The sequence below is a fragment of the Crinia signifera genome, chromosome 4, assembly GCF_055691185.1.
Source record: "Crinia signifera chromosome 4, ASM5569118v1, whole genome shotgun sequence".
Classification (NCBI taxonomy): domain Eukaryota; kingdom Metazoa; phylum Chordata; class Amphibia; order Anura; family Myobatrachidae; genus Crinia; species Crinia signifera.
In genome coordinates, this window is record NC_139220.1 from 99,765,678 (window position 1) to 99,784,087 (window position 18,410).

Below are 18,410 nucleotides of genomic sequence, written 5' to 3' on the forward strand. Positions count from 1 at the left end.
CTGACTTTAAAGCAGTGGTCCCCATCCAAGCCTGTTAATTGCTCTTCCCAGTCAGATATTTCAGGTTCTGTCTGACTTAGAGTTTTTCTGAGGGTATATTCCAAAAGATGGGACTTTCCCCCTTTGACAAACACTAGTAGCTTGTCTCTACTGTTCCCAGAACCAGAGATATCAGCCTTCCAGCAGCTGGTTACTGCTCCAGCTACACACACCTGGTATGTAGTTTTATATACTCGTTGGCAGATTGCTCTGCCTCCTGAACTCTGATCCCCTAATCCCCAATACCATTTGGTAGGTGGGATTCTCTAGTTTTTAATTCCATTAAAATCTAAGAATCTATTTCCGGAAACTGGAGATATCTGCAGTCAAGCAAGTTGTCCTCCCACCAGAAAATAATGAATAATAAGCCCACCCCATTATACACCCCTCCTCTGCGTATTAAACATCCTCTACCACCCCGGAAGTTATGTATCAGGGCCCCTTAATTCAGCCCAATGCCCCCTTCTCCCACCTCTCCTCCCACCATCTGTGCAGTAAAGGGGTAATTAGTGGAAATTACTGATGCAGGCCCTACATCACATGTCTTCAACCTGTGGCCCTCCAGATGTGGTGGAACTACATTTCCCAGCATGCCCTGACAGTTTTGGCATGCTCTTCTAGTAAAAAATGTGGCAATGCATGTTGGAACATGTAGTTTCACAACATCTGGAGGGCCATAGGTTGAAGACCCATGCTCTACATGCTTAGAGGTTGATATAATACCCCCTACCACCCGCGTGACATCAAAACTTCTGCTCATAGCACCCCCCCCACCCCTAGACGATCGGTAAGGGCTTCAATACATTGCTATGCCCAGGGGTCTACACTGCTGTTGACGCCCCTGTATGTATGTATATATATATGTATATATATATATATATATATATATATATATGTGTGTGTGTGTGTGTATATATATGTATACATATATATATTTTATTATTATTATTATTATTGTTATTTATATAAATTTGGTCTATCTATAATACTTTAACTGACCCGGTATATACTGGGTCACCTAAGTGTCCATCTCTGTGCTTTGCTCCGCCCCTCTGGAAACACCCTTCTGAAAATCCTGCGTTTGCCCCTGGGTTTGCTAACATTTGGGGAGTAGAGCATGTTCGTTAGCAGACTGAGGTGAGTGTGCGTACGAAAATGTGTGGGTGTGTGCGACCAGTTACACGTACGCGCAATGATAGTCCACCCCCCTTCTTAGTATGGTTGCGTGCGAATGATTTCGCAAGCACTGTAGGCGTGCCTTTGCCCGTCGCGTGCGTGTGGTTTTTTTGTAAGAGTGCTTGCGAATGTGCATGCGAGCGCATGAACCTGAATGAGGGCCAGTGTCTTTTCTGCTGCACTTCAGCTTTCCTCAACCCCTATCCACAACACACCTAACGCTCTTTCCCCTGAGCACCTCTATAGTCCCTGCTCTGGGGTTTCCTGATGAGCAGGGGCTCTGCCAACTGTCAGAGTATATTTTCCTTTCTGGAATATTCCTCCCAGTTCTCCCCTTTAAAGCAGGGTATATGGTATAGTCCACCCTCATGGGCTAGGAGAACAAGTCCATTGTCAGTTCAGGAAAGGGGTAAACAGTGTTCAGTCCATAATATTCTATTAATAAGGGGTATTAACACATTAATACTTTTCCTAAATAATTAATTAACTACTAATATTACTTTTGATATCTGCTACATTTACTGTATCACAACTATATAACATTTTAGTTTATGTATAAACATTAACCCTTATTGGGGTGTTACATTACTTCCCCGCTGGAACGTTATGTGTCCTCACACAACAGACAACATCCAATATAGAACAGTCTAATATTTGTGGACACACACACATGCACTCAAAAAAACCCACACTTTTTACAATTAATATTGACAAAAGCAGTACTTATTCTGACATTTATGTTCAATCTAATGCCTATACTGTATAAATGGGGCACTTCTGTTTCTCATTCCATATTTTCTCAAAATCTGGTGCATAATTAATGCTGTTTCACTGGAACTTATCTCAATATATTTACTATTTGGAAGTTTGTACTCTGATGGAACAGAAGTTAAGGGCTCTTTAACTGAAATATATGGTTCTTCACATAAAATAGATTCAGACTTTAGCATAAAAGAACCAAGGCAATTAAGTTCATGGGAACCCAACCTCTCTGCTGTGGTTGAGTGGGCAACTCTTTCAATGTCTTCCTTATATTCACCAATTTTTAAATCTGGCTGGTTGTAGTGAACTTTACCAGCATGTCTGTCATCCATTCTAGGTTTAATCTGGTATTCTGGCTCTGGAAGAGATTGTGGTTTGTAAGTATCCTGTAGGTTCTGCTGCACCAATTCACTCTGTTGCTCTACATTTTGTTCAACTGTCCTCCCAACTGATTTTCTCTGCACTGGGACATTGGCATATGGACTGCGACCTGCTGCATATTTGCTGCCTTGTACTGAAACACCATTAGGACCAGTTACATTAGTAGCTTTGGTGCCCTTCTCTCCAATCACCACATTGAACTCCACCAACTCTCCTTCTTCCAAACTGCAGAAGAAGTTCCTGGGGTTGTTCTTCTTAATGGCAGTATAGTGCACAAATACATCTTCCTTGGTGTCAATACGGTTTATAAAGCCATAACCCCGTTGGATATTAAACCATAATACTCGACCCAAAATTTTCCTTGTGCTGTCTGGCAAAACACTCTCTGCATTAGGTACACCAACATTTTTAGCCTGGTTTTGCAATACTGTTTCTGGACCTATATCTTGTCTGTCATCCACAGGTTGATCAATTCTTGCTGTGCTTCCTGAGCACTGATCCTCTGCCTCAGGGTTTGAGTTTAAATTCTCATGTTGCCTGCAGTTGAACTGAACATGTTCCTTTTGTCTACGGCATTGACATACTGGCAATCCGTGTGCATCAAACTGGTAGGTCCGTTTTATTCTCAAATTCCTGGCTCTCTTTTCGATATAACCTTTCTGTTGTTCTTGAGGAAGCAATTGCTCTTTCGTTGGGTTTTCCACCTCCCTGCACAGTTCTGTAAAACCCTGGATAGATTCTTCAATCTTGCTTTTTAATACTTCACTTTGGTCAGGGCAGGAGGATAACTGAGCATGATGTATGACTGCCTCTTGGGTGCCATGGGTTTTTTTCTTTCATTATAGCTGATTTTACAGGGACTTCGGGCCTCAGAATTTTCCACTGATAAGGAGGAGGTAGTTTCAGAAGATGTATTCAGTCCCAGAATTTTGATAACAGTCTCCTTAAATTCAGGGAAAGGGCAAGTTGGAGTCTGTAATCTCACCATGCATAATGTAGTACGCACTGCAACCCTGAGAGCTCCTTCTATAAATTGACTGGTCAATGTTTCATCCTCTTGTTGTTTTTCACGGGGGTCAAAGTTCTGTAGTTCTTTGAGTGATTCCTGCAAACTGAGAGCAAATTCTCTTAAGGATTCATGGGGCTTTTGCTTTCTTGCATAGAAGTTAATTTTAAGTTCAGATAAAGTTCGCAAATCAAAAATAGTGGACAATTTTTTAAATATGTCTTCTATGTTCTTCTTCTGTTCAGTAGACCAAGAGTTTACTTCCCGAAGGTCTAGGCCTCTTAAGTGTCCGATCAATATTTCCACCTTCTGTGGCTCATTAAGGGAACCTATGCAAAATAGTGACAGCAGTTTTGACTTGAAGTCCTTAAATATACTGTTACCTGGAGTACATGCTTTCCCAGAATAAGTTGGCAGCCATGGGGCTCCAGGGTAGTAAGGCATTGTGATTGGTGATGCCATTGTTCTTTGTCTGGGTGACATGGTTAACAATCTCCGTCTCAAAGTTAACACAGGAGTCTGGATATCCAACATCTTGTTCGTATCCTGTTCGTGACGCCAAATTTGATACTCTCACAGATACAGTAAGTATCTTTATCCTTACAGGTTATCTTGCAACAGCAATTATCAACAGCTCACCACAATAACTCACGAGGAAAAATAATAGAGTAATTTTATTAAGCTGGAACTCCGTTTTTCTTAAAGGAACTGATGGAAATCAAGGATACTATTATGCACAAAATATCAATATATAAATACAAACATCAGAGATTCTTCCCATGTAACATTGGTGAGATATTGATATATAACAATATTACTTAGAGCATAAGTTGGACTATTCTGCAACAAACAAATAAGCAACTATCCATTCACCTGCAATGTATAACAAACTGTTACAATATCAAAACAGGTTATAGCATTTTACCAGTACTAGATTATCATTGCGCAATAATTGTTTATGTCTACAATAGTCTTGGGTTAACCCTATTATGACTGCAGTCACCTGTTCTTTAAGCGCTTATTTATAACAAATATTCTTTCTTTTATAGGTCCCACGCTGCAAGGTCAACTCTCTGTGTATTTGTAATCCAAAGTAAAGAGGAAACATAAGGTAAGTCTTGCGTAATAATGCTGCTGACTTTTAACTTGAACGTCAAATAATCTGATAATAGATGACAGATGCTAGCAATCTTTTTGGAATATCCTGAGTAGAATAATATAAGCAATTTTCCCTTAGCAGTATAATTGCCACAAGTGTCTCTATAAGTGTCAGTCCACTTCTGTAATATGCAGCTTTGGGGCTGATTCAGCAGCCACTACTCCCTTCCTCCTAACTTGTAGCTAAGGACGACTTGGGTATTGTGTGCAGTATTAACTACTAGAGTCTCTCCCCAAATGCCAGTGTAGGTACTGTTTATTGCTGCCTGGATGAGGTGAATGTTACACACAATGCTTTCTTTAGCCGGGAGAGGTGTTAGGCTGGCTATGAGGTTACTGCAGGGGCGTTACAGCTATCTGTGGGCCATCCTGTAGGCTGTCTCCGGCTGGATTATCTCTGGGCCGATCTGTGGGATATGCAGGAGGCTGTACTGTGCTGCCTTGGGGCTGGGCAATCACTCACCACACCCTCTTCTTTATTGATCACAGCTTGGATCAGTCACCGCCTCTGTCACCGCTGCTCAAGGGGACCTCGGGAAATCACCGGAGCCCTTTTGGTAAGTATTCTCCTAATTACAGCAACGCATCACACACTTTCCAGCTGCGCAGCTCTGCTGCCTTAACTTTCTCTCCACAACTGCTACACAGTGTCTTTTCTGCTGCACTTCAGCTTTCCTCAACCCCTATCCACAACACACCTAACCCTCTTTCCCCTGAGCACCTCTATAGTCCATGCTCTGGGGTTTCCTGATGAGCAGGGGCTCTGCCAACTGTCAGAGTATATTTTCCCTTCTGGAATATTCCTCCCAGTTCTCCCCTTTAAAGCAGGGTATATGGTATAGTCCACCCTCATGGGCTAGGAGGACAAGTCCAATGTCAGTTCAGGAAAGGGGTAAACAGTGTTCAGTCCATAATATTCTATTAATAAGGGGTATTAACACATTTTCCTAAATAATTAATTAACTACTAATATTACTTTTGATATCTGCTACATTTACTGTATCACAACTATATAACATTTTAGTTTATGTATAAACATTAACCCTTATTGGGGTGTTATACATGCAGGGTTTGGTCAGCACCCAGCACACAATAGCTGGGAGCCTGCAGGCTATTGCTGAGGCTCAGCAGGCCATGGCTGGCACCCAGCAGTCAATAGATGCAAGCCTGCAGGTGCTGGCAGATCAAGCCCTGCGGCAAAATGACCTCCTCCTCCACCATAATGAGCTTATGGTGGAGCTAGTTTCCAGCAATAGGGCCCTATTGTCATCCATTTCTGGTGCATTTCCACCAGCAGCACTCCCTGCTGGCAGAGGGGGAACACCATCCCCCCCTCACCAGCATCTGCTCCACCTGGGCCACCATCCCAACGTGGCCGTGGCCGAAGAGCTGCTGCACATGGCAAGGAGTCTACCAGGGCCAAACGTGCCAGAAAATGAACTTGTGTCCGCATTAATCTCCACCCTTATGTCTTCCCAAATCTTTCATTTAGCTGTGTGTGTCAGCTTCCTGTGTCCAATCCCATGCAGAGGGTACCCACATTTGCCCTCGGTTCGAATGTCTTGTTTGGTTCCCCTGTTGCCCTCTTTCGGCTACCATTACTGTCTGCTGTACTTGAAGTGTTGGTGCTATACTTTTGTTGTGAAGCCACCTGATGTGTTCCTAATGATTCTGCTGTGGCTATGTATGTCACAAATACATTTATTTTTATTTTTTATTTTTGTACATTCCTGCCATGGTACCTTTTCATTTGTTGCATGTGTCAAATAACATGCTTTCCATTTTATTTTTGAAGTTATTGTAATAAATTTATAATTTGATCCCCAAATGTGTGGTTTAATTGTTAAATGTAGAAGTGACATGTCTATTTCTATTAGTGATAGTAAGTTCTGTCCATTGGTTGCAGTGTAAATGTGTGTCCAAACCATGTGTGTGGTTAGTAATGGTCCATTTAAGCTGCAATGGTTCCAATTGAAGCACTGACAAGCGTGTAATTAATGAGTAATGAGTAAAGGAGTGGATTGTATTGTGTTCAGCTGACATTGGTTGAGGTGCGCCCGTAGTGATTAGGCGTTCCGATTGCCTAGCGCATGACCGAGTGGTGTCCGCAAAGAAATACTTGCTTATGGACACCGCATATTTCTAGCCTTTTGGTTCTTGTGCATTCGGTGTGCTGTCCGAATGCACGCCTACCAGAATGAGTGCACTCCCTCGTGTACGCCCAGTTTAGCCCACTTTGAAACTACGCCCCTTTGTAGTTCCGAATGACGCCCATAATACGCCCATATTTCCCGAGTGATTGCGGTGCACATTTCTGTACGGTATTAGTGAGAACAAGTACGGAGACCATGCGTGGCACATGCGCATAGCGTTGCCCACGCATGCGCAGATGGCTAAAAAACGCCATCCGTAAGAATTCGGGAAAGTATGCACAGACCAGAATAAGGCCCATGGTTTTGTCCATTAGAGAGTGAATTTGCCTTTGCGAGTGAACCAGAATAACCCCCCATGTGTACACCCCTTTAGCATGGTGGTTGGTTTATATCAGATCTGTAGAAGCACATGTTACAGTGGAATTGTCCACTTGCTGTAAATCTAAATATTTTGTGTCTCCTCATTTGGACAAGTGTAATATGTATCAAAATGTATTAATTTTATGGTATGGTCTTCAAAATTTTTTTTAAGAATTAATGATTCTGCACAGTCGTTACATATATACTTAAGGTAAAAGAATTGTTATACAACCTTCAGCAAAAAAAAAAACATATAAGGAGGATTTAGAAGTCCTTGTACAGTATGTAATTCACCCATGATAAATGCAGGAAACAGACATTTACTAAGTGACGACGGATATAGCTGCAGGGACACATTTAGAAGCAAATAATATAATCCATTAATGGCAATTGTCTATTATATGCCAAGTTGTTACCACTGAAAGCAGGAGGAGCCATCACTCTGCGCAAACACTGGGAGAGTATAAAATGGGTGTAGTGATAGGGTGATCCACAGATATTTGGTTCGGTATTCATCTAACCAACAAGCTCAGTCATGAAGATCACACTATCTTTCCTGCTTTTGGGTCTCTGCCTTGGTAAGACTGAAATATTGTTGTTATAATCTAAGAATGTAAAATTTGTTTGACAAGATACAATATTACAGCACCACACAGAAACATTTTCTAACCATTTGCAGGGCAAACCTTGCTCCTTGAGGCATGCTACCAGTAAATTTTTTTAGGTTAGCCTCGGTGACTTAAACTGTACCTCAATTACTGTATATTGATTTAAAGATATTTGCTCAAGCATGAATATCCTTAATACCTGTACTGTTTCTATACCATGAGGACTGCAGTTGGAATAGCCTGGCATAGGGCATAATGTATTAAGTCATTTATTATTGAAAACTTAAATGCTTAGACAATTATAAAATATATATATACTGAATTTGATTTTCTGCCTTTAAAATATTTGTAATATGAATTTATACTAATTTATTTTACAGGTGCACTTGTTGCTGAAACCAATGGTTTTCTAAAAGGTATTACTGGCGCTGTCGGTGGTGTTGCCAAAGGTCTTACTGGCGCTGCCAGTGGTATTACCAAAGGTCTTACCGACACTGTCGGTGGTGTTGCCAAAGGTCTTACTGGCGCTGCCAGTGGTGTTACCAAAGGTCTTACCGACACTGTCGGTGGTGTTACCAAAGGTGCTCTTGATACCGCCAAAACTGTAATGAATGCCGCTGGTAATGGTGGAAGGAAAACCTCAGGATAATAACAGGTAATATTTTATAAAATAATGATACATAAATATATATATATATATTATGTAGTCATGACTATATTTTGGGGTAAATGCCTGATAACTACAGAACTATTAGTAAGTGGCAACTATTTAATAAAGACTATTAAAAAGAAAAGAAACTCCTCACTGACCCTGCCCACTACATTTCATGTTTTCAATTTAAGAAGATAAATAGCCCCAAATGTCTGCCCTCTCCCTTGTTTAGTTCTACCACTAGGTCACATATAGGTCAACTAAGCTTTCATCAAACTGATATGAGCTGCTGAAGAGCTTCCTTTATATCAAAAGAGCCTGTATGTAGTTGAATCTCAACTTGTAACTGGAAAGGAGGGATATGTAGGATTTGATATGGTTCATCTCCACAGTATGGTGGAATGAATATTGGTCCACAAAAATATGCTGATCCCTATAATATAAAATTATTCCATCTGATGCATTTGGTTTCTAGATATTTACAAATTTAGTAATGCATACCTCCCAACTTTCAGAATCCTCATAGTGGGACATCTTCCCGAAATTTAGGGGTGTGACCTGTCGATAAGGGGGCTTGGCCTACAATTCCCATCATTCCACAAGGCCATACCCCTATTTTGTTGCATCTATTCATCGCTGTTCAGCAGGTGACAGGGGAGACTCCCAACTCCACCCCCCCCACACACACACACACACCACACCCACCCACCCACCATGGGTCACTGCCAGGAATGTCATGGACACATGAGAATGTACCCAAAAAAGGGACGTTCCCGGGGTAAGCGGGAAAGTTGGGAGGTACAGTAATGTATAATATATGTGTATACTGTATGCATAAGACTTGAAATAAAATGGAGCATGACAAAGTTACTACTTTGTCATGCTCCAATTTTATATACATACAAATCAGTTACTTGCTGACTTTATTCTAGCAGTTGCTTGGTATCGCTCTCCACTTTATCTCGCTGCAAGGCTTTATACATCTCCCCTTTGCCACTAAATAATAATTGAGATTTCATGTTTTCAGAATGTGTTATAATGTTCACAGAAAATGGCAAGTAATTAAACTTATAAAAATGGTTATATTTTGTACTATTCTCGTGACCTCTACACATTGTTAAACTCACCATGGCACAATACGAACATGTCACAATCCTTGCATCCATCATACTAATACACTGAACAATATTTGATGCATGTAACTATGGGGCAGCAGACACCATGCAAGCATGGAGCAGCCGGCGCCGACGGGGTCTGTGGGGCGCAGGTGGACAGGCTAAGCTGCTGCTGCAAGGAGCCCAAGGCCGGCGGTGAGCGATGTGCTGCAGGGATCCCCTTCTGCTGCTGCATTTATCTATGGCGCTGCACATCTCTGGCGGCAGCAGGGTAGGGATGGCCATCGACCATCGATGATTCAAAATCATCGATGGTTCATGGCCGATGTTGAATACTTTTGCCATCAATGGGAAATAACCACATGGTTTCCCTCCATCGATGGAAAAGCAAAACGATGTTTTGCTTCTTTTTTTTTTTTTCAAAGTGCCGGGACACTGAGCCCCGCCCCTGACACCCGCAAAGCCCCGCCCCCGTGTTTTGATTGACCCACAAACCAATCAATCAAACACAATGGATGATATATCGATAGATATGTAAAATTATCGATGGTCATCCATTGCATAGTTAAGCACTATCGATGGCCAGCTGCAGAATTGCCATCGATGGCAACCATTGATGGCAATGGAAACGAGGGCCATCCCTACAGCAGGGTACTTTCAAATGCATTGCTTGTTTGTGAGCCCAATCAGAGCTTGCGGCCCGGCAGCCGCTTTGATTGGCTCCCTGGCCATGAGCTCTGATTGGATAACGAATCAAAATGGGCAGGCAGCTGCTGAAGACATTCTCAGCAGGCCCCTGGACTCAGAGCTGGGTGCCCTTGCCTGACAGTGCAATGAAATCGGGAGTAGACACCGATGACAAAGCCACGGAGCCGTGTCCTGCTGTAAAGGCAAGTTCAGTAGGCTCTGCCTCCTTTCCCAGTGCTCCCTTGGCTACTATGAACTGCATGTTCACTATGCGTAGTATACCAATGGAAGGGGACAATTCAGGCTAGCCAGGAGCTCCAGTCTGTCACTATTTACAAAAGAAGCTTTGCTTCCATGACTGTCTACATTTTATTTAAGACTGAATGAGCTGCACTGGTTGATGATGTGATGAGAGGAAGGGGGCTATTCTGTTCAGGGAAGACTGCACTGTTTGATGGGGATGGGGTTATTTAGTGAATATGTATGCGTAAGTGGCAGTTGGGATGCCAGCAGTCATAAGACCGACAGTGGCATCCTGGTAATGGAAATTGCAACTGAGGCAGGGTACTTACCCCCTAAAACCCCCTTTCCCACAACCTAACCCTCAAGAACTTGATTTCTAACATTCACATTTACAATACTGGCACATACAAGTGATAAATGTAAACCCAAAGGACCCTCACTTTTGTACTGCAGCGTTTTTGGGGCGTTAACGCGGCATTTGCAGGGAAGGCTGCAGTGTCTGCATGATGTCACACGCAGCTGTTGAAACACAAAACATGGTGGACCAGCGTCTGCCGGCAGGGAGCTACCTTAAAGATGCAAGCTCTTTGCTGTATAGGGAAGCATTTGCATCTGTGCAATACAGTACAACTGCAACATTTTTGCAATCACATCATGGGAGGGACCTGACATGCGTGGCGGACTTTGCCTGTGCTGGACAGTATATATAGGGGTGCCATAAGCTTTTTTGGCAGGGGGGAGCAAAATGTATAGTTATGTCACTGTGTGCACTGCAGGGTGGCAGATGTAACATGTGCAGAGAAATTTAAATTTAGTGAGTTATTTTGTTTCTGTGCGGGGTAAATACTGGCTGCTTTATTTTTACACTGCAATTTAGATCTCACTTTAAAGTGAAACCCCACCCAAATCTAATTCTCTCTGCACAAGTTACATCTGCCCCACCTTCAGTGTACATTGTGTTGTTCATTTGAGAATGAATTTGCCTTGCAAGTGAACCAGAATAAGGGTCTAGATTCTCTAAGCTTCAAAAGTGATAAAATGGAGAGTGATAAACAGCCAGCCAATCAGCTCCTACCTGCCATGTGACAGATTGGCCCTTATTCTGATCGGTGCGGCCCGATCAGCAATATGCGGTGATGTCCGTCTTTGCGAATCCCCGCCTTCCATACGGATCGCCACCTCCGTCCGTATGCGGATATGTGGCGGTCCGCATGAATGTGGACGGGGATACGCCTCCTCCATGGTGGGAGCAGCCCCTGCATTCGATGGTCGCCGAACATCGAATGCAGGGCCGCACGCTCCACCAGGTCCCGCAACACAAGACCACACGGACACTTGTCCGTGTGAAATCTTGTATGGGGGCGGGCAGCTGACATCCGGCGATGTCAGATGCCCGCCCCGTACCCACGCGTCACGGCCTCATTACCATGCATACGCCCCGTGTTTGCATGGGAACGCCCATGAAACGCGGGCGTATGCATAGGGTAATGAGGATAAGTAGCCCCTCACGCCCCTCTATGCCCCCTGTGCGGCGTATAGAGAATCCTTGCGGCGAAATCGCCTGCACATGCGCAGAGTGACCTCTGCACATGCGCAGAAGATAAACATTGGCGGCCCGTACGCAAGCGGGAATATCCGCATCGATCAGAATAAGGGCCATTGTGTTTGAAAAATGTCAGGCAGGAGCTGATTGGCTGGCTCTTTATCACTCTCCATTGTATCACTTTTGAAGCTTAGAGGATATGGCCCTTTGTGTGTAAGCGATGTTGCTACCACAGACATTAAGGGGGGGGGGGGGGGATTTTCTAATATGTGTATTCTACTTCACATGTGATGTTGCTAATCTATGGGCAACCAATCAGATCCAGATCTTCTAGAGCAGGGGTGGCCAAACCTGTCCTCAAGATCTACCAACCATGCAAGTTTTCCAGGCAACCTGTGGATCTATAGTAGGAATCAAGGGCGTAACTACCATAGGTGCAAGGGGTGCAGCTGCTATGGGGCCCAGAGCTGAAGGGGGCCCATCTTTGCTGTCTAAGTAATATGTTTTACATACATTTGTCACCATCAGTTGCTAAATAGGGGGCCCTTACAAACTTTTGCTATGGGGCCTATGAATAACTAGGTACGCCACTGGTAGGAATGAATGCAGCATGTTTTAAAATGTGACAGTTAGTAATGACTGCAGCTGTGCACCAGCTAGGTGATCTAGAAAACGTGGACCGTTGGTAGATCTCGAGGACCGGTTTGGACACCCTTTTTCTAGAGGGTGCTAAATAAATAAGAGGTAGATTCTGATTGGTTGCCTATAGCAACATCAAATGTGAAGTAGAATACACATCTTAGTAAATTTCCCCCTATGTGTGCATAAGCGACGTCACTACTGCATGTTATGTGTGTAAGCGGCACCACTACTTCAGTCATTATGTGTGTAAGTGACATCATTACTGCATGTGTTATGTGTGTAAGCGACACCACTACTTCAGTCATTATTTGTGTAAGTGACATCATTACTGCATGTGTTATGTGTGTAAGCGACACCACTACTTCAGTCATTATTTGTGTAAGTGACATCATTGCTGCATGTGTTATGTGTGTAAGCGATGCCACAACTTTATGTATCTGATTCAGGTTGACTTGCTAAGCAGTGTAAATTCGCTGCTTAGCGAGCTATCTAATGCCGTTCGCCAGGCAAGCAAATTCCCACCCCCGCTGCAGTGTGAACATCCCACCACATTGCGAATGGATGTTTAGCATCAACATCCATTCAAACTGGAGCATACGGGGTGAAATCATTCGATGATCTCGCCAACCATCAAATTATTTTTCCCATGTTTGCAAATATACTGTAAGTCAGTCTTGACTGACCTATATTTGTGGCGCCTGACTCCGAAAACGGGGCTGGCACTGACGTCATGTGACATCAGCCTCCCACCCCTGGAAGCCATCGGCCCGCCTCTGCATGGGTATGGCCAGCATCCCCCCCCCCCCCCCGTGTGACAGCCTCGGCATGTGTGCAAGTCCGCACAGCAGCACTGCACATGCACATATCAGAATATACGCATGCACGGAGCGCAAACATCAACTAAAAGCCACCCACATGAACACCCACCCGCCGCATGCACAACAAGTTTCCCTGCACCAGTGTTGCAAGTAAGGGGGTACGGCGTGGTACGGAGTACCTGTAAGAAATATGTTGCAGGTACGTAGTACCACTTACCCCCTGACCCACTGTCAATTCTATTTTTCTTTAAAGTTTTAATATAAAGTTTTAATATAATGTATCCGCAGCTCGCCCACCCAGTGTTATGATTGGTGCTGTATGTAGCTACCGGCTACTGCTGATTTAACCTGTCAAACTGACAGGCATCAGCGGCGCCGACAGCATGAAGAGCAGGCTCCACTATTGTAAGCACAAGCTGCCCGGCTCTCCCCCAAGCAAGAGCAGCTAGTTGTCGTGCTCCGCAAGGGGTGCCAGCGCAAAGTAGCCCCTTGTGGGTTTACTCTGCTGGACCCCCACAAGGCAGAATAGCCCCTGTGAGTTCGGGCTGCCCGGGAGTCGGGATTCCTACGTCAGGATACTGACTTTTGGGATCCCCATGTCATTGCGTCATCCGGCACCTGGGCTTCCCACTGCTCTTTGCCCAGCTGTTCCCTGTTTCCGATGGCCAGTGCTGCAGATGGGGAGGTATCAATGGCATAGGGTGGAAGGCATGGGCTTTGAGTTCCTAAGATTATGGGGCACTTGGGCAAGTGCCCATCAAGTCCATGCATTAAGATGGCCCTGCCTCCTCCTCCCTGCACCTCTTCCAGTAGCAGTCTGAGCAGGAGGCTGCTGGGCATAGCAGGAGGGGGAGATTTGCAGAGTTCCGCTCACTTCTCTGTAAATTTGTGTGTCTTAAATTAGGTAATCTCAATAGCCTAGCAAAGTAGTTATAAGAGCACAATATCCAGTTCTACCAAAAGGAATGAATGAACACTAATATGGTTTATGACAAATAACCATGGTTAGTGATCTAATGAAAATATGTTTTGTGGCAAAGTAAATGCTGACAGTTCTAAAAGAAAAAATGACATTAATTAGATACTTTGTCATGTGATACAAAAAGTCGCCTCAGTGCTCTATGGTATTTACAAGTTACAATATTATTAGGATACAACTATATAAATAATGTTAATGGTAATAATACAGTATACTGATAATGGATTAATTATGTTCTGCTTTATCTTACAGCCACCTTATTGGCAGCTGCTTACAGAACAAGAAAGTGACACAGTCTACAAATCTTCATTTTCTTCTCCTCTATTCTCCTCTAAACATTGATAATAAATACAAGCATTAATATTATCAAAGTGTGTTCATTTTTATTTATTTTAAAGTATATGTATCTATGTTTGACAATAACATAAGAAAAATCCCCCTTTCATAAAGTTTGAGGCATGACCGGCCTCAGGGGTAAATTTAGATGGGAGTTCTATTGAAGATGGGATGTTGCCCATAGCAACCAATCAGTTCTACTACTTATTTATTTAGCACATTCTAGAAGATAATAGATATAATCTGTTTGGTTGCTATGGGTAACAACCCATCTTCAATATAACTTCCATTTTAGTAAATTTACAGCTTAGAGTTGGTATAAAAAAGAGCTAATTTGCAATGTAAGTTGGGCAAACACATACATATATTTATTAGTAGGAATAATATTGAATTCCTTTGCATGTAGCTCATAAATAATGCAGAGAACTGCAACACAGAGGCGATCTAGGACACACCCACTCCCAACTTCAAATCAGTACATATGCTTTATATTTGTCCACTCTCTTCCCTGAGGCATACAGTAGCCATAGTTTTGCGCAGCACATTTTATTAGGGGGTGCACCACCTATTGGGCATATCTAACACCGCTCCTTTTGGTTTGTCTAACATCATTTATTGGCACTCAATATAAAATATAAAACTTCTCTCAGCCACACCATAATCTCTTGTCTATTTCAGGTTTAATCTACAAATTACTCTGTGTAACAGTACATGCAAATAAAATAAAAAAACATGCAGTATATGGATGATGCAGGCATGTAGTGGTATGATGATGGTCTAGTAAAACTAACAATGCAAAACACACAGAATTGATTGATGGGCGCTTCTTTTAATGGAATAAAGCAAAAGTCCTTGGTAAAAGGTATTGCTGGTCTTGCTTGCGGCAGGGATGTGTTTCCTAAGGTGTGCATAGCAGGGTGTGTCATTGCACCCTAATACTCAATGGAGGTCATTCTGGTTGACCATCAATGCTGCAAAATTTGCAGCTCTGCTGGTCATCTAAAAACAGCCAGCCTCCCATACATACGAATGCAAGCACATTTCACCTGCACACATGTGAATGGATGTTGTGAATACAGTTCCATTTGCAGCCTGCGTGCGGGGCAGAAATCATTTGTTGGTCAGCAATCATCACATGATTTTTCAGGAGCTTGCAGATCTAAGTCAGTCTTTGCTGATATAGATCTGTTGCGACCCTGTATGGGAAGAGGGCGGGCAGCTGACATCCAGTGAAGTCAGCTGCCCACCCCCACACCCGCGTCATGGCCGCATTACCATGGGAACGCCTAGCGCTTCCCATCCCTGCCACCCCACACTCCCCGCCCACACTGCTACGTGCGAATGGGCTAGCAAATAATCAATGTGCCACACCCACTCACACAAAGCAGCTGGATGTGAACCAGCCACTTTTCATGTTTTGGGTTCTGATTTTTTTTTTAAAAAGCACAAAACCTGCAAAAACTGCAGATTTTTTTTTTTTTTGCTCCTACACTATTAACATTATTAACCTCAATAAGATTCATTTCCAGTAATTTAGAGTCTATTCTAAACAACTCACACCTCACAATATTGTTTTTAGGCCAAAAGGTTGTACAGAGGTAGATGGATGAATATATACAAGAAACAACAGAGTGCTTTTTTTGCGGTGCACTAAGAAGAAAATGAATAGTAAAATGTAACTTTTAATAGGTATATGGTAAAATGTTGTGAAAATAAAATACATATAATACACAAGACATACAGTTGGATAAAAAGGAATCAGACTTCCTATCGTGGCGGGGATAGAAGCTGGGTTTTTTATATTTTAATTATTTTTTGTATGGCATATGTGGTGCACTGATCGATCCTAGAAGGCAGTGGGTATTAATATACTTGTCCACTGTGAGGGGAACCGTGTCCCTATATAGCCTTCAGGTCGGTTGGTAACCAGAATATTGGGAATCGGCGGCGTCCCGTCCGCTTCCACTTTTAGTTACTGAGTGAGGCAGTTTCTGCCATATAGTTATCTGGCTGCTGTTTGTGGCTGAAGGATTATCAGTGAATTACTATCACTATAAAAATTATTATATTGCCAGCAATGCCCCGTATTCAAGGATGCTGAATGGATATCAGTGAATTGCTCATCCACATGATTCTGCTGCATGTACAGTTGGATGTGGGGTATAGATTGAGTTGCCAAAAATAGCAGTGGCTTCTACTCTCCACCATATAAATCCTAGTGGGAGGTGGCCAGGTATCAGGCTTGTATCAATTAGGCACGTTCTCAAAATACACCACAGTGTAGCCGCGTGTGCTGGCATACACTGACAGAATATATATGGTATGGCAATGTGTGTCTGTAGGCTACAGTTGGTAAGCAGACCCTGCGTACCAGGTATCAGGCTTGCATCAATTAGCTACGCTCTCGTTTTACAACACTCAATATTCCAGTGTAGCCATGTAAGCTGGCATGCATTGACACAGTATATATTGTGTGTCAATGCGTGTCTATAGACTGTAGGCAAACTCTGCGTGCCAGGTATAAGGCTAGTATCAATAAGCTGCGCTCTCACGCCACAGCATTCACCTGGAACAATGTAGCCGCGTGTGCTGGCATATACTGGCAGAGTATGTAGTATGGCAATGCGTGTCTATAGACTATAGCTTGTAAGCAGACCCTGCATGCCAGGTATCAGGCTTGTATCAATTAGCTACGTACTCAGTTTCCAACACTCAGTATTCCAGTGTAGCCGTGTGTACTGGTATACACTGACAGAGTATATAGAGTATGTGTCTAATGACTGTAGGCTGCGAGCAGATCCTGCGTGTCAGGTATAAGGCTGATATCAATTGACTGCGCTTTCAAACTACAGCACTCAATGTTTCAGTGTAGCCGCTTGTGCTGGCATGCACTGACAGGGTATATGTGGTATGGCAATATATGTCTATATACTGTAGCTTGTGAGCAGACACTTCGTATCGGGTATCAAACTCACATCAATTAGCTACGCTCTCAAATTTACAACCCTCTGTGTTTCAGTGTGGCCGCGTGTGCTGGCATACACTGACAGAGTATATATAGATTGTGATGAAACCCTGCATGCCAGGTTAGGACTGGACTCAATTAAATGCACTTTCAACCATTCAGTGTGGCCGCGTATGCTGGCGAATCTGTGCGGCGGAGGACCGCTTCTGCAGACAGGCGCACCACAATATAACACTTTTTACAATATTTCAATTATTTCTACCCGCTTCCCCCGCTCAACATGAAACGCTGACGCGCGTTTCGCAGATTAGCTTTTTCAAGGCCAACCGGGTGGGCGTCCGGAAGCCACTTTTAAACCATGTCCCTATCAATATTCATGAGGTCGGGGGTGTGTCCCCTTTTGTTATTGGTCAGGAGGTGTGCCTTCCTTTTCATTGGTCAGGCGCCGTGGATTGCGGCATCGCTCGTACGTGTACTGATCTGGATCTTTTATTACTTATGGCTGCATTCATCAAATGCTTATTTGCCATTCATGTTCATCCTGCTCGAGAGTTTCTTCTTAGGGGTCTATTTCCCTATATGTTCATTAGGGGCTGGTTTAATACGTAGCTCATATTGGATGCCCATATGTTCCTGAATTGGGGCTATCTGAGCATTGCATTGATTTTGATCGGGTACTTTGTCATAATCATTAGAAGTTGAACCATGATGATACTATTCCAAATTCTGTACAGGAATGTGGTTTCATTTTATTACCCGATCGGTTACGTGGGTACCTTGACTCGCA

At 43.3% G+C, this 18,410-nt stretch overlaps 1 long non-coding RNA gene across 1 annotated transcript; it reads left to right on the forward strand.

Moving 5' to 3' along the window:
* Window positions 1-7,541: 7,541 nt before the first annotated feature.
* On the forward strand, window positions 7,542-14,680 carry LOC146072370 (uncharacterized). The gene is made up of 3 exons (XR_014473096.1): window positions 7,542-7,613; window positions 8,024-8,298; window positions 14,575-14,680. It is a non-coding gene; the product is annotated as an uncharacterized LOC146072370 (long non-coding RNA).
* Window positions 14,681-18,410: the final 3,730 nt, after the last annotated feature.